This window comes from Chlorocebus sabaeus, chromosome X (genome assembly GCF_047675955.1).
Source record: "Chlorocebus sabaeus isolate Y175 chromosome X, mChlSab1.0.hap1, whole genome shotgun sequence".
Classification (NCBI taxonomy): domain Eukaryota; kingdom Metazoa; phylum Chordata; class Mammalia; order Primates; family Cercopithecidae; genus Chlorocebus; species Chlorocebus sabaeus.
Window position 1 is genome coordinate 52,330,201 of NC_132933.1, and position 14,833 is coordinate 52,345,033.

At 39.9% G+C, this 14,833-nt stretch overlaps 1 pseudogene; it reads left to right on the plus strand.

Annotated features, from left to right (window-relative positions):
• Positions 1–5,971: 5,971 nt before the first annotated feature.
• LOC140710755 (heterogeneous nuclear ribonucleoprotein A1-like) lies at positions 5,972–8,675 on the plus strand (annotated as a pseudogene).
• Positions 8,676–14,833: the final 6,158 nt, after the last annotated feature.

The window sequence follows — 14,833 nt, forward strand, 5'->3', positions numbered from 1 at the left end:
GAGAAACTGGTAATGTTTATTCATACTGATCAACAGGTTTTACAATTCATTGTTAATTAGTTTTAATCCACACTCTGGGGGTGGTTAGTTAACATTCAAATTATACTAATCAGGAATACATACTCAGGAGTGATTAGTTAGCATTTGAAAGATCCTACTCAGGTGTTTACATCCCAAAGGTAATTATACTCCAGGATGTTCACTTTTTCCTATCTGAACCTGTACTAAGTCAGAAATTCTTATACTTTATTTTTGTCATGGTCCCCTTTGGCCAACTGGTGAACCCATTTCAGAGTCATGCTTTTAATACCCAAAATAAAATACATAGGATTACAATAAAAACCAATTGCATAAGCCTGTAATTACAGCACTTTGGGAGGCTAAGGTGGCAGGTTTGCTTGAGGCTAGGAGTTTGAGACCAGCCTGAGGAACACTGGAAGACCACCCCACCATCCCATCCCACTCCTCCCCACTGCCTCTACAAAACATTTAAAAATTAGCTGGTTGTGTTGCTGTGCACCTGTGGTCCCATCTACTTGGGAGGCTGAGTACTCCCCTGCCATCGCTTGAACCCCGGGGGTGGAGGCTGCAATGAGCTATGGTTACACCACAGGCTGAAAAAAGCATAAATGCATTCAAATGCAGTCATCAAAATATTAAAGATACAATTTATGACATTAACATGTGCTTCTTCGCCCTCAGCTTTGTTAAGGTATGATTGACAAAGTTGTATATATTTATGGTGTACAGCATGATGTTTTGATATCTGTATGTATTGTGAAATGACTAAGTCAAGCTAATTTACATATAATTATCTCACATACTTATTATTATTTTGAGACAGAGTCTCGCTCTGACGTCCAGGCTGGAGTGCAGTGCCACGATCTTGGCTCACTGCAACCTCCCCCTGCTGGGTTCAAGCAATTCTCCTGCCACAGCCTCCTGAGTAGCTGGGATTACAGGCATGCACTACCATGCCGGGCTAATTTTTGTATTTTTAATAGAGACGGGGTTTCACCATGTTGATCAAGTTGGTCTCGAACTCCTGACCTCGTGATCCGCCTGCCTTGGCCTCCCAAAGTGCTGGGATTACAGGTATGAGCCACCGCACCTGGCCTACTTTTTTGAAAAATTTTATTTTAGATTCAAGTACATGTGTATGTTTGTTACATGGGAATTAAATGTATAATGGTGAGGATTGGGCTTCTAGTGTACATATCACCCAAATATTGAACATTGTACCCAGTAGGTAATTTTTCACCCCTTCCTCCTCTCCCTCTCTCCCTCCTTTGGAGTCCCCGGAGTCTATTTTCCCCATCTTTATGTCCATGTGTGCCATTTGTTTAGCTTCCACTTGTAAGTGAGAACATGCACTATTTGATATTCCACTTCTGTGTTGGTTCACTTAGGATAATGGCCTTCAGCTGCATCCATGTTGCTGCAAATGACATTATTTTGTTCTTTATTGTGACTGTGTAGTATTCCATGGTGTATCTCCACCACATTTTCTTTATCCAATCAACTGTTGGTGGACACTTAGGTTGGTTCCATGTCTTTGCTATTGTAAATAATGCTGTGACAAACATATGAGTGCAGGTGTCTTTTTTATACAATAATTTCTTTTCCTCTGGATAGATATACAGTAGTGGGATAGCTAGACTGAATGGTAGTTCCCTTCTTAGTTCTTGGAGATATCTCCATACTGTTTTTTTGGTAGAGGTTGTACTAATTTACATCCCCACCAACAGTGACATACTTATCATTTTTGTGTGGTGAAAATATTTAAGATCTACTCTCATAACAATTTTCAAATATATAATACATTATTATTTACTATAGTTACCATGCTATACAATAGATCTCCAGAAATGATTCATCCTCACTGAAACTTTGCACACGTTGACCAACATCTTTCCATTTCTCCCACCCCAATCCCTAGTAGTCACTATTCTCTGCTTCTACTAGTTCAAACTTTTAAGATTCCACACATAAGTGAGATCATGCAGTATTTATCTTTCTGTGCCTGGCTTATTTCACTTGGTGTAATATCCTCTAGGTTTGTCCATGTTGTCACAAATGAAAGGATTTCTTTCTTCTTTTAAAGCTGAATAGTATTCTGTTGTGCGTACATACCACATTTTCTTTATCCATTCATCCATTGGTGGACAGTTGATTCCATATCTTGGTTAATGTGAAGAATGCTGCAATGAATGTGAGAGTGAAGGTATGCCTTCAACGTATTGATTTCAATTCCTTTGGATATATACATGGAATTGGGATTGCTAGATCATATGGTAATTCTGTTTTTAATTTTTTGAGGAACCACTTACTGTTTTTCATAATGGCCGTACTAATTTACATTCCCACTAACAGTATGCAAGGGTTCCCTTTTCTGTATACCCTCGCCAACACTTGTTATCTTTCCTGTTTTTGAAAATAGCCATCCTAACAAGTACGAAGTGATATCTCATTGTGGTTTTGATTTGCCTTTCCGTGATAATTAGCGATGTTGGACATTATATTTTTTATATCCCTGTTGGCCACTTGTTTGTCATCCTTTGAAAATGTTTATTCAGATCCTTTGCTCATTTTTAATTTTTTTTACATTTATTTTAATTTTTTTAAGTTTTAACTTTCATGGGTACATAGTAGGTATACATATTTGTGGGGCACATGAGATGTTTGGATATAGGCATGCAATGTGTAATAATCACATCATGGAGAATGGGATATCCATCCCCTCAAGCCTTAAACTTTTGTGTTACAAATATTCCCATTATACTCTTTTAGTTTTTTCTACATATACAATTAAATTATTATTGACTATAGTCAGCCTGTTTTGCTATCAAATACTAGGTCTTATTCATTCATTCAAACTATTTTAATTGAGTTATTTGTTTTCTTTCTAGTGAGTTGTTTGAGTTCCTTACATATTGTGGATATTAACCCCTTATCAGATATACTGTTTGCAAATATTTTCTCCCATTCTGTAGATTGTCTCTCTTTGTTGATTATTTCTTTGGCTGTGCAGAAGCTTTTTAGTTTAGTGCAATTCTATTTGTCTATTTTTGCTTATGCTTTTGGGGTCATATCCAAAAATTTATTTTCTAGACCAGTGTCAAGAAGCATTTACATTTGGTTTTTTTCTAGCAGTTTTGCAGTTTCAGGCCTTATGTTTAAGTCTTTAATCCATTTTGAGGTGTTTTTTTTTTTAACATAGTATAAGACAAGGGTCCAATTTCATTCTTCTGCATGTGGATATCCAGTTTTCCCAACATCATTAATTTTTTTAAATTTCCTTCCTTCCTTCCTTCCTTCCTTCCTTCCTTCCTTCCTTCCTTCCTTCCTTCCTTCCTTCCTTCCTTCCTTCCTTCCTTCTTTCCTTCCTTCCTTCCTTCTTTCCTTCCTTCCTTCCTTTCTTTCTTCTCTTTTTTATAAATAGAGACTGTTCCTCACTATATTGCCAAGGCTGGTCTCAAACTCCTGGCCTCAAGTAATCCACCTACCTCGGCCTCCCAAAGTGCTGGGATTATAGGCATGAGCACCATGCCTGGCCCCCAGAATCATTTATTGAAGAGACTGCCATTTCCCCATTGGTACCTTTGTTAAAGATCAATTGACCATAAATGTGTAGATTTATTTCTGGGCTCTTATTCTGTTCCCTTAGTCTATATGTCTGTTTTTATGCCATTACCATGCTGTTTTGGTTACTATCTCTCTGCAGTATAATTTGAAGTTGGGTAGCATAATTCCTCAGTTTTGTTCTTTTTGTTCAGGATGGTTTTGGCTATTATGTGCCTTTTGTGATTCCATGTGTATGTTAGTATTTTTTATCATTATTTCTGTGAAAAATATCCTTGGAATTTTGATAGGGATTGTATTGGCTCTGTAGATCACTTTGGGTAGCATGGACATTTTAACAATATTGTGTGTTCTTTTTTTATTAACCTAGCAAATAACACAACTAGAGCAGGTCTATAATCATCACAATTTTTAAATAGTGATGAGCATAACTGATCTTATGAGATATTTGCAACAGCTATAACGTGATATGAAAATATCTTTGATATATGTTGGTGAGGAAGTTGCAGACACTGATAATAAGACCGTGATTTGTTGACTACATTCAATTAGAAATGAATAAAAATAAAGGTGTAATTTTTCCCATCAAAGTCCAAAGAACCCCCCTACATTCTATTCACAGAACCTCAGGGAAGGAAACCTTGTACCAGAGAGTCCATTAAGTAGTATAAAGGATGTAAGAAATAATATTTCATTGATGAATTGAATTCTGTTAAAAATATGTGCAATGGCTAAAAATTTTGTCCATGTACCTCAATGCTTGCATGAATAAAAGATAAAAATCTGGCACGCCAGCCCAACAGTTCAGCATGTTCTGGAATGGCATCTAGGCCTCAGACTCTGTGTGATCCTTTATAGAGCCAGTTTGCCAGATGTCCCTAGTGATAATAAATGTTGTTTTTAGCCACTACATGTTGGGGGTAATTTGTAACACAGCAATAAATAAATAAAATAAATAGTATTACTTAATAGAAGATTTTCCTGTTCCAACCAGAAGATAGGTTGATCCTGTTACCATAATATTAGGCCAAGTATTTCATGTAGATTTTTTATGCAAAGAGCTTGCTGGAGTTCCTAAAGATCAGAGAGCATATATCAGGTTGGTGCAAAAGTAATTGCGGTTTTCATCATTGCTTTTAATGGCAAAACCCGCAATTACTTTTGCACCAACCTGTACTTGACCGACTTTACAAGGAGAGACTGTATGACTGTTTTGATCCCTGATTGCTAATAGCTGTATGTGTCATAGAATTCAGTCTGACAATTACCTTCATTATAATATTCTACCTAGTAAGGAGGTAGGAGAGGTGACTTATGGTCCTCACCTACCTCTAATTTTCAGAAGCTTCCTAAATCTACCAAAAACAATGAGTTTAGGTCCATTTGCAAAGCCCTAGGTAATCTGACTTTTGTCTACCTCTCTGAACTCACCTCTCCCCACCTACCCTCACTTCTGTCCAGCAACTCTGGTTGTATTCATTCGCTGGGATGCCATAGCAAAGTATCACAAATTAAGTGATTTAAATACCAGAATGTGTTGCCTCATACTTCTTGAGGCAGGATTTGTTCCTTATCAGGGTCTCAGTCTGTCACCCAGGCTGGAGTGCAGTGGCACAATCATGGCTCACTGCAGTCTCAACCTCCTGGGGTCAGGTGATCCTCCCACCTCAGCCTCCCAGGTGGCTGGGACCACAGGCATGCCCGGCTAATTTTTGTATTTTTTTGTAGAGATGGAGTTTCACCATGTTGCCCAGGGTGGTCCCAAACTCCTGGGCTCAAGTTATCCACTCACGTCAACCTCTCACACTGCTGGGATTATAGGTGTGAGCCACCACATCTGCCTGGGTTTGTTCCTTTTGGGAGCTGTGAGGAAGAATCTGTTCCATGCCTGTGTCCTATCTTCTGGTAGTTTACTGGCAATCTTTGGCATTCCTTGGCTTATAGAAGCATCACCCTGATCTCTGCCTTCATCGTTATATGGTGTTCTCCCCTGTGCATGTTTGCATTCAAACATTCCCCGTTTTTAGCCAGGCACAGTGCCTCACACCTGTAATCATGGCTACTTGCGAGGCTGACACAGGAAGATCGCTTGAGGCTAGGAGTTCGAGACCAGTCTGGATGATCTAGGAAGACCCTGTCTCTAAAAAAATAAAAAATAAAAAAAGTAAAAAAACCTGCCCCCTTTCCATAAGGACACAGTCATATTGCGTTAGGAGCCATCCTACTCCAGTATGACCTCATCTTAACTAATTACATCTATAAGGTACCTACTTTCTTTTTTTCTTTTTTCTTTTTCTTTTTTCCTTTTCTTTTCTTTTCTTTTTTTTTTTTTTTTTTTTTTTGAGATAGAGTCTTGTGCTATCACCCAGGCTGGAGTGTAGTGGTGCAATCTCAGCTCACTGCACCCTCCACCTCCCGGGTTCAAGCAATTCTTGTGTCTCAGTCTCCCAAGTAGCTGGGACTACAGGCACACACTACCATGCCCAGCTAATTTTTCTATTTTTAGTAGAGATGGGGTTTCACCATGTTGGCCATGACTGGTCTCGAACTCCTGACCTCACTTGATCAGCCCACCTCGGCCTCCCATAGTGCTAGGATTACAGGCATGAGCCACCGCACCCAGCCAGTTCCCTATTTTCAAATAAAGTTATATTCTAGGGCACTAGAGGTTATGTCTTCAACATATGAATTTTTGGGGAGACACAATTCAACACATAACTCTTGCCTTCTTGCTGTTCCTCTAGCACACTAAACTGATTTTCATTTCAGGTCCTTTGTACATGGCAAGTCTTTCTGTCTAGAACCCTAAAGAAAGCTGGCTGTTCCCTTCTCAGCATACACATATTATCTCATATGCCACCTTCTCAAAAAGGCCTTCCCTGATCACTCTATTTAAAATAGCCTCTCCAGATACGTTTGTCAGCTTGCTCCTTTCTGCCTGTGGACACCACCCAAGAAGCATCACTAAAGTCTCTCTTCTCCCTTCCGTCATGTCTAAGTCAGAGTCTCCTAAAGAGCCCAAACAGCTGAGGAAGCTCTTCATTAGAGATTTGAGCTTTGAAACAACCATTGAGAGCCTGAGGAGCCATTTTGAGTGATGGGGAATGCTCGCAGACTGTGCGATAATGAAAGATCCAAACACCAAGTGCTCCAGGGGCTTTGGGTTTGTTACATACACCACTGTGGAGGAGGTGGATGCAGCCACGAACACAAGGCCACACAAGGTGGATGGAAAAGTTGTGGAACCAAAGAGAGCCGTCTCAAGAGAAGATTGTCAAAGACCAGGTGCCCACTTAACTGTGAAAAAGATATTTGTTGGTGGTATTGAAGAAGACACTGAAGAACATCACCTAAGAGATTATTTTGAACAGCATGAAAAAATTGAAGTGATTGAAATAATGACTGACTGAGGCAGTGGCAAGAAAAGGGGCTTTGCCTTTGTAACCTTTGACGACCATGAATCCGTGAATAAGATTGTCATTCCAAAATACTATACTGTGAATGGCCACAACTGTGAAGTTAGGAAAGCCCCATCAAAGCGAGAGATGGCTAGTGCTTCTTCCAGCCAAAGAGGTCAAAGTGGTTCTGGAAACTTTGGTGGTGGTTTTGGAGGTAGTTTTGGTGGGAATGACAACTTTGGTCATGGAGGAAATGTCAGTGGTCGTGGTGGCTTTGGTGGCAGCCGTGGTGATGGTGGATATGGTGGCAGTGGGGATGGCTATAATGGATTTGGTAATGATTGAAGCAGTTTTGGAGGTGGTGGAAGCTACAATGATTTTGGCAATTACAACAATCAGTCTTCAAGTTTTGGACCCATGAAGGGAGGAAACTTTGGGGCAGAAGCTCTGGCACCTATGGTGGTGGAGGCCAATACTTTGCTGAACCACAGTGTCTATGGCAGTTCCAGTAGCAGCAGTAACTATGGCAGTGGCAGAAGATTTTAATTAGGAAACAAAGCTTAGCAGGAGTGGAGAGCCAGAGAAGTGACAGGGAAGCTACAGGTTACAACAGATTTGTGAACTCAGCCAAGAACAGTGGTGGCAGGGCCTAGCTGCTACAAAGGAGACATATTTTAGACAAATATTCATGTGTATGGGCAAAAAACTCAAGGATTGTATTTGTGACTAATTGTATAACAGGTTGTTTTATTTTCTGTTCTGTGGAAAGTGTAAAGCATTCCAACAAAGGGTTTTAATGTAGTTTTATTTTTTTGCACCCATGTTGTTGATTGTTAAATGTAACAGTCTGATCGTGACACTGAATAAATGTCTTTTTTTTAAATGTGCTGTGTAAAGTTAGTCTACTCTGAAGCCATCTTGGTAAATTTCCCCAACAGTTTGAAGTTAGAATTCCTTCAGGGTGATGCCAGGTTCTATTTGGAATCTATATATAACCTGTTTGGGTGGAGAAGCCATTGTCTTCAGAAACCTTGGTGTAGTTGAACTGACAGTTACTATTGTGACCTGAAGTTCACCATTAAAAGGGACTACCCAAGCAAAATCATGGAATTATTGGTTATAAAAATGATTGCTGGCACATCCTATGCAATATATCTAAATTGAATAATGGTACCAGATAAAATTATAGATGGGAATGAAGCTTGTGTAGCATCCATTATCATATGTAATCAATAAACGATTTCATTCTCTTGAATGAAATGACAACTCCATGGATTTGGGACTGGCAGAGATTTGGACTTTCCCTACCCACTACCCTTGATAATGTTGAATGCTTCTATCACAATTCAAGTTCAAATCTCTGCCAGGAATAGAAACTAACTGCTGGCTAATGCTGCTCCATAAACCCACAGATTTGAAGTGTTTGGGCGGTCTTTTAAAAATGACCAATATCAGAAAGCATTTTAATGAACATAAAGAGACTTACATTAAAGGAAAAAATGAAAATAAATAGCTTCTCTACCACACACACATCATTCCCTACTCCCTTTCCTGTTTCAGTTTTCTTCATAGCACTCATTACTACCTGAAATGCTTTTATTTTTAGTTGTTTTTATCTGTCCCTCCCACCAGAATGTAAGTTCCTTGAGGACAAGAAACTTGTTCATCTTACTTCTGTATCATTAGCTCCTAACATAATGCCCGTTCAAAATTAAATATTTAATAAATGTTGAATTAACATTGAATGAATGAACACTCACTTTATTCTCTGATTGAGTCTCTAAAAACTCCAATAGAATCAAGTTTCCACTGAGAAAATAGAGCTTATTTCAAACTCCTAAAGACATTCATTTTCCCCCTTTGAAATAAACTACACCTGTCTAAGAGACCAAGTATAAAACAATAAAATACTCCTCTCTCCCACAGTTGGCTTTTCTCTCTCTTCTTGTACTACCAGGAAACTACTCAATGGTAGCAAAAATCAGAGTGAAGAGAGGTTAGTTCCAAGACAGAAACACATTGTCAATCTTTACTCAAAGATTATTCATCACCTGCTCTCTCTCCAGCCTGGCTAGCTCTTTTCAGGCCCGATAGGCACATATTCATGGGCCTGGTTGGACCACCTATGAGAGAGAAAAGGGTGATCCCTTCCATTAGATTAACAGATTTAGAAAAGGCTAGGGAGCTAAGCTGACTTCTTTTTTTTTTTTTGAGATGGAGTCTGGCTCTGTCACCCAAGCTGGAGTGCAGTGGTGCGATCTCAGCTCACTACAACCTCCACCTCCCAGGTTCAAGCAATTCTTGAGCCTCAGCCTCCCGAGTAGCTGGGACTACAGGGATTACAGGTATTAACCATGTCCAGCTAATTTTTGTACTTTTAGTAGAGATAGGGTTTCACCATGTTAGCCAGGCTGGTCATGAACTCCTGACCTCAGGTGATCCACCCGCCTCAGCCTTCCCAAAGTGCTGGAATCATAGGCGTGAGCCACTGTGCATGGCCTAAGCTGACTTCTTCTTCTTCTTCTTTTTTTTTTTTTTTTTTTTTGAGACAGAGTCTTGCTCTGTTGTGCAGGCTGGAGTGCAGTGGCATGATCTCGGCTCACTGCAACCTCTGCCTCCTGGGTTCAAGCGATTCTTCTGCCTCAGCCTCCTGAGTAGCTGGGATTACAGGCATGCCACCACCATGCCCAGCTAGTTTTTGTGTTTTTAGTAGAGGCAGGGTTTCACCATGTTGGCCAGGCAGGTCTCAAACTCCTGACCTCGTGATCCGCCCACCTTGGCCTCCCAAAGTACTGGGATTACAGGCGTGAGTCACCGTGCCTGGCCCTAAGCTGACTTCTAACTGAGATTTCTGAGTGTAAGAGCTTTGAGTCAGAGCAATGGCTATGTTTTGTTCCTCAGAGGTTTTTAAAAAGATAATTGTCCACTTCGAGTTCTGACCTGCCTGAAAATTGAGTGGTGAACCTAATGACCTCCTGCCTGCTGTCTCTCAGGTCTTTTATGACTTATGACAATTACTAAGACAAATTGATATCTTAAACAAAGGTCTCTTGGGGATTTTTTGTTATTGTTTGCTTTTGTATCTTCTTAACGATCAAAAGAGGACTCTAACAGGAACCTTGATGTTTATCCAAGTAAATTCAGGCTTTTCCTGCAATAACGAAAGTAAGCTTGTTTGTGGTTTGTGAAGATTTAAGCAAAGGAGGAAAGAAAAGTTGATTTTTAAAAACTGTTTCTTAAAAGACAAATCTTTAAATGAACAGAGGAAAGAATTTAATTTAACAGTTTTCTGAGATCAGGTTCCAACTTTTTTCTATTTAATCTTTTTCCAAACCTGCTTAAGTCAGTAGTTTTTAAGCCCTTGTGGGTTGCAGACACCTTAGGGCAATGCATCTCAAATTTAGTATGGGTATGAACCACCTGGTGGTCCTGCTAAAATGAAAATTCTGATTCAGTAGGTCAGGGGAGGGCGCTGTTGGATGGATCGAATGGATTGTCAAGCTTCCCCACTTGGGCATCCACTTTGGCTTCAGCCCACCTCCAAATGCCCAATGCACTCCTATTTTTCAAAGTCCACTGCTGCAGTATCCGGTTCTAACTATTAGTTCTTGTCAGATGCCCCTGTTACAAATCTTTCTGTTTTTACTTCACCTTCAAGTTTACCTCTCTTAGGTCCGTTTCTCTCTGGACCCTACTCTTGGTGAAAATATAATGAGCAACAGGTGATCATGGGTTGATGGGTTATTTCTCTTTCTCCCTTGGACAGAAGACCAAGCCCACTTATCCCTCCACCACCACAAGGTAACAATAGAATTTAACTATAGCTTTCAGGAACAAACCTTTTCTCAAAGGAAAAATTCCAAATGGTAAAATTTTTCTGCCTTATAACACACTAATGAAAAGGCTATTTTTTAGTGGCTTGGAGAGGAGGAATAGAATTTCTAATTTCTCAGAAAAAAAAAAAATCCGTACAACCTACCTAGGTAACTGCCAATCTGACCTGCTTACACTCTGCTCTGCCTCTCATCTGCTGTGGTCTCATTGAAAGCAACATTGTCTGATTTTAGAAATGGAACCATGAAACTGTTAAATGACCAGTTATTTCATGGTTATGTCCAAAGGGGTTGAAATTCCAAAGCAAGGGGAGCAACCAATTTATTTTTCTTTTCTTTTTTTTTTTACGGAGAGACCTTGATGACCCATGGTGAAGAGCTTCAAAGCAGAATCCAAAGTCTTAACCATGAAAATCTTTTTCTTAACTGCAAAGAGGGCTCAGTCTTCAAAATTCAGATGGTCTTATCTTGTACTCTCCAGAAGGGAGGGCAAATATTTGCATTCTGTTCTGGGAGAGGTCCCATGTGTTAAGTGCTCCTAATACAACAAAGGAAAAGGATTTTTTTTAAAGCAGTTGCATTTCCTATTTAAAAGGCCAATCGTTTACATATTGCTTTACTTGCAACCAAAATAGTTCTAATGTATTTATCCACAGCACGTTGTGTTGATGGTAGGGACTATACATTGTCAGCCTTTAGCTCTGAAATCTTGTGGCTTTATCTTCCTTTTTTTTTTTTTTTTTTTCTTGAGATGGAGTCTTGCTTTGTCACCTAGGCTGGAGTGCAGTGGTGTTATCTCAGCTCAGTGCAACCTCCGCCTCCAGGGCTCAAGTAATTCTCCTGCCTCAGCCTCCCAGGTAGCTGGGATTACAGGTGCCCACCACCATGACAGGTTAATTTTTTGTGTTTTTAGTAGAGATGGAGTTTCACCATGTTGGCCAGGCTGGTCTCGAACTCCTGAACTCAAGTGACCCGCCCACCTCAGCCTCCCAAAATGCTGGGATTGCAGGTATGAGCCACTGCACCCGGCCTATCTTCTTTCCTGGGCTACGGGTAATCAGTTCAGAGCCAGTAAATATGGTTGCAGGAAAGTCTTTTCTTTACCATCTGTATTACTTCCCTATTGCTGCTGTAACAAATTACTATAAACTTTGTGACTTAAAGCAACACACACTTATCATTATCTTATGGTTCTGGATGTCATAATTCTGCATTGGCTCTCACTGGGTTAAAATCAAGGTGCTGACAGGGCTGCATTACTTTCTGGAGGCTCTAGGGCAGAAGTTCCAGCCCACATTCCTTGGCTCCTGGCTTCCTTTCTCTGTCTTCAAAGTCAGTAATAGTAGGTCATGTTCTTCTCACATCTCATCAATCTGACTTCTGTGTCCCTCTTCCATTTCTAAGGATCCTTGTGATTACATTAGGACATCCATATAATCCACAATAATCTCCCTACTTTGGGGTCAACTGATTAGCAATCTTAATTCCACCTTCATTCCCCTTTGCCATGCAAGGTAACGTATTCAAAGGCTTAGGATGTGGACATCTTTAGGGGTCTATTATTCTGCCTACCACACCACCACATGACAAATGTTTATTGAACATCTACTGTTCATGGAAAGCTTTGTGCTCTGCCTTAAGGGACAATCTGGATAAGACAGGACTTGTTCACAAAAGGGTAAATAACAATGGGAGGTTTCACAGGCTATGAGAGAGGTTAGAAGATGAGGAACTCATGCTATGTCATGCTACAAAAATTAGAAGACAGTGTGGTATGATGACTGAGGTGGTCAGAGAAGACTTCCTGGAAGAGGCAGAGCTTAATCGGTCTTAAAGAAAAGGCAAGACTTGAACATTGTTTCTGAGCTGAACAAGTCTTACATATACACTTGTGAGGGCAGATTTCCAAAGTAGCAGATGTAACATGAAAGTATTCACTGCTATTCTAGTGATGTCTCCATGACACTTATTGGCCTGAAAATCACTGTTATACATACCAGCTCATTTGATGCTCACCACAGCCCTGTGAGGGAAGTAGGGAGAACAGGGAACTACATAAACCTTTCCATCATTGAGTCCCTGGGCCCCTTTCCAGGCTTAGGGCCACCCCCAGTGTTCTTTCTTCCTTGTGGCCATAGGGATACCACCTGTTTTCTCCTTTGGTAATTATCTCCCCAAGCCTAGCTGCAGAATGAGACACAAACTCTGCACCTTCCCAGTTTCTTGCTACTATTGAAGCCAAGCACACAGGCTCATTTAAAATTTACTAAACTCTGGAGAAAACAGGGTAAAACCGACAGACACAAGGGAGAGACAAAAGTTTCATAATCTTACAAAGTTTGTATAATAATGGTCTCTGATCTATAGTTTCTGCTCCCCTTTTCAATGGCAAAAGAAAGTAGTATTGAGTTTAGGTCCTCTGCTTATGTTTTCTTAGGGCTCATCATCATCATCATCATTGTAGCAAGCAACTATGGAGTGCTTTTTATATGTCAGGCAGTGTTCTCATTGATTTCCATACTTTAACTCATTTAATTCTTACAACAACCCATTTTATGGATAATGAGGCAGACTTCAAACCTAAGTAGACTGGCTCTGGAATCTCTTTCTAACCACAACACCATACTGCTCTACCATCTCTTCCGCAGCACCACTTTGCCTTCTGCCTGTCAATATAGGCTACAATTTGGATATGTTCTCCATGAGGGATCAGTACGCTAAGTTACAGAAGAAGAAACTGAGGCTGAGCAAAGTTAGACTTTTCCAAGGCAGCATTAACAATGAGTGGGGAGCTGGAGGTCAAATCCAGCTCCATCATACCATGTTGCCTTTATGAGGTGCTACTTTGGTGAGGTCTGGTTCTGCTCCAACGTAGTAAAAAGAATTGATTTCAAATGATTCCACATGTATCAGTCCCTTGTATAATTATGGGATGTTTCATTTTTGGATGCCGTAATCAAGACCAGATTAATACCTTTAAAGGCTCTAAGATTTAAAAGAAACGAATGTCCTCCCAACACTATCCTCTATGGATTCAAATTAAAAGTAATTATAAACAATAAAATAAGTAAAACAAACTATCATTTTTCCCATGACTACTTAAATTTTTGTTTTTGAAATACCAGCCATTAAATTCTTTTATAAATTCTTAAAAGTATTCTCAAAACAATTTTTTCTGATGTCCTAAGCACATGCTTAAACTATTAAGTAATTCAACACTCTCTGTTACATCTTAATTCCTGGAAGAGGTGTACAAGATTTGTAACTGTAAAGGCAAATTTGGGACAAATGAGGACAGACACAAGTGATCAGGAAGAAGACAGAACACGCAGGTCAGGGAAGGGCTGTGTGTTTATAGTTTGCAAGAATCCACCTACCATGGGTGGGATCAACCGTCTACAGGAAATCTTTCCGAAAGACTGCAGTCTATGGTAAAACTATGAATAACTTACTGATGACGTTTAAGTACTCCCTAGAGATCTCCAGGAAGCAACCTCAAATTTAATCAATGCCCTATAATCCATAAACCTGGGAAATGCAAACATTAAAATAGGTGAAACAACACAGGGTGGAGGGGACTATTATAATGTCTAGAGCCAACAGAAGGAAAGCAATTCTTGGAGAATTTACAAAAAAGGGAAGTTGATGGTGAGAAGTTTTATTTATTTATTTTAACTTATTTTTATTTTACTTTAAGTTCTGGGATACATGTGCTGAACGTGCAGGTTTGTTACATAGGTATACATGTGCCATGGTGGTTTGCTGCACCTATCAACCCATCATCTAGTTTTTAAGCCCAAATAGTTTTTAAGGTGGATTCTTGCAAACTGTAAACACACAGCCCTTCCCTGACCTGCATGTTTTGTCTTCTTCCTGATCACTTGTGTCTGTCCTCATTTGTCCCAAAATTGCCTTTACAGTTACAACTCTGGTACACCTCTTCCAGGAATTAATATGTAACAGAGAGTGTTGAATTACTTAACAGTTTAAACATTAGGTATTTGTCCTCATGCTCTTTCT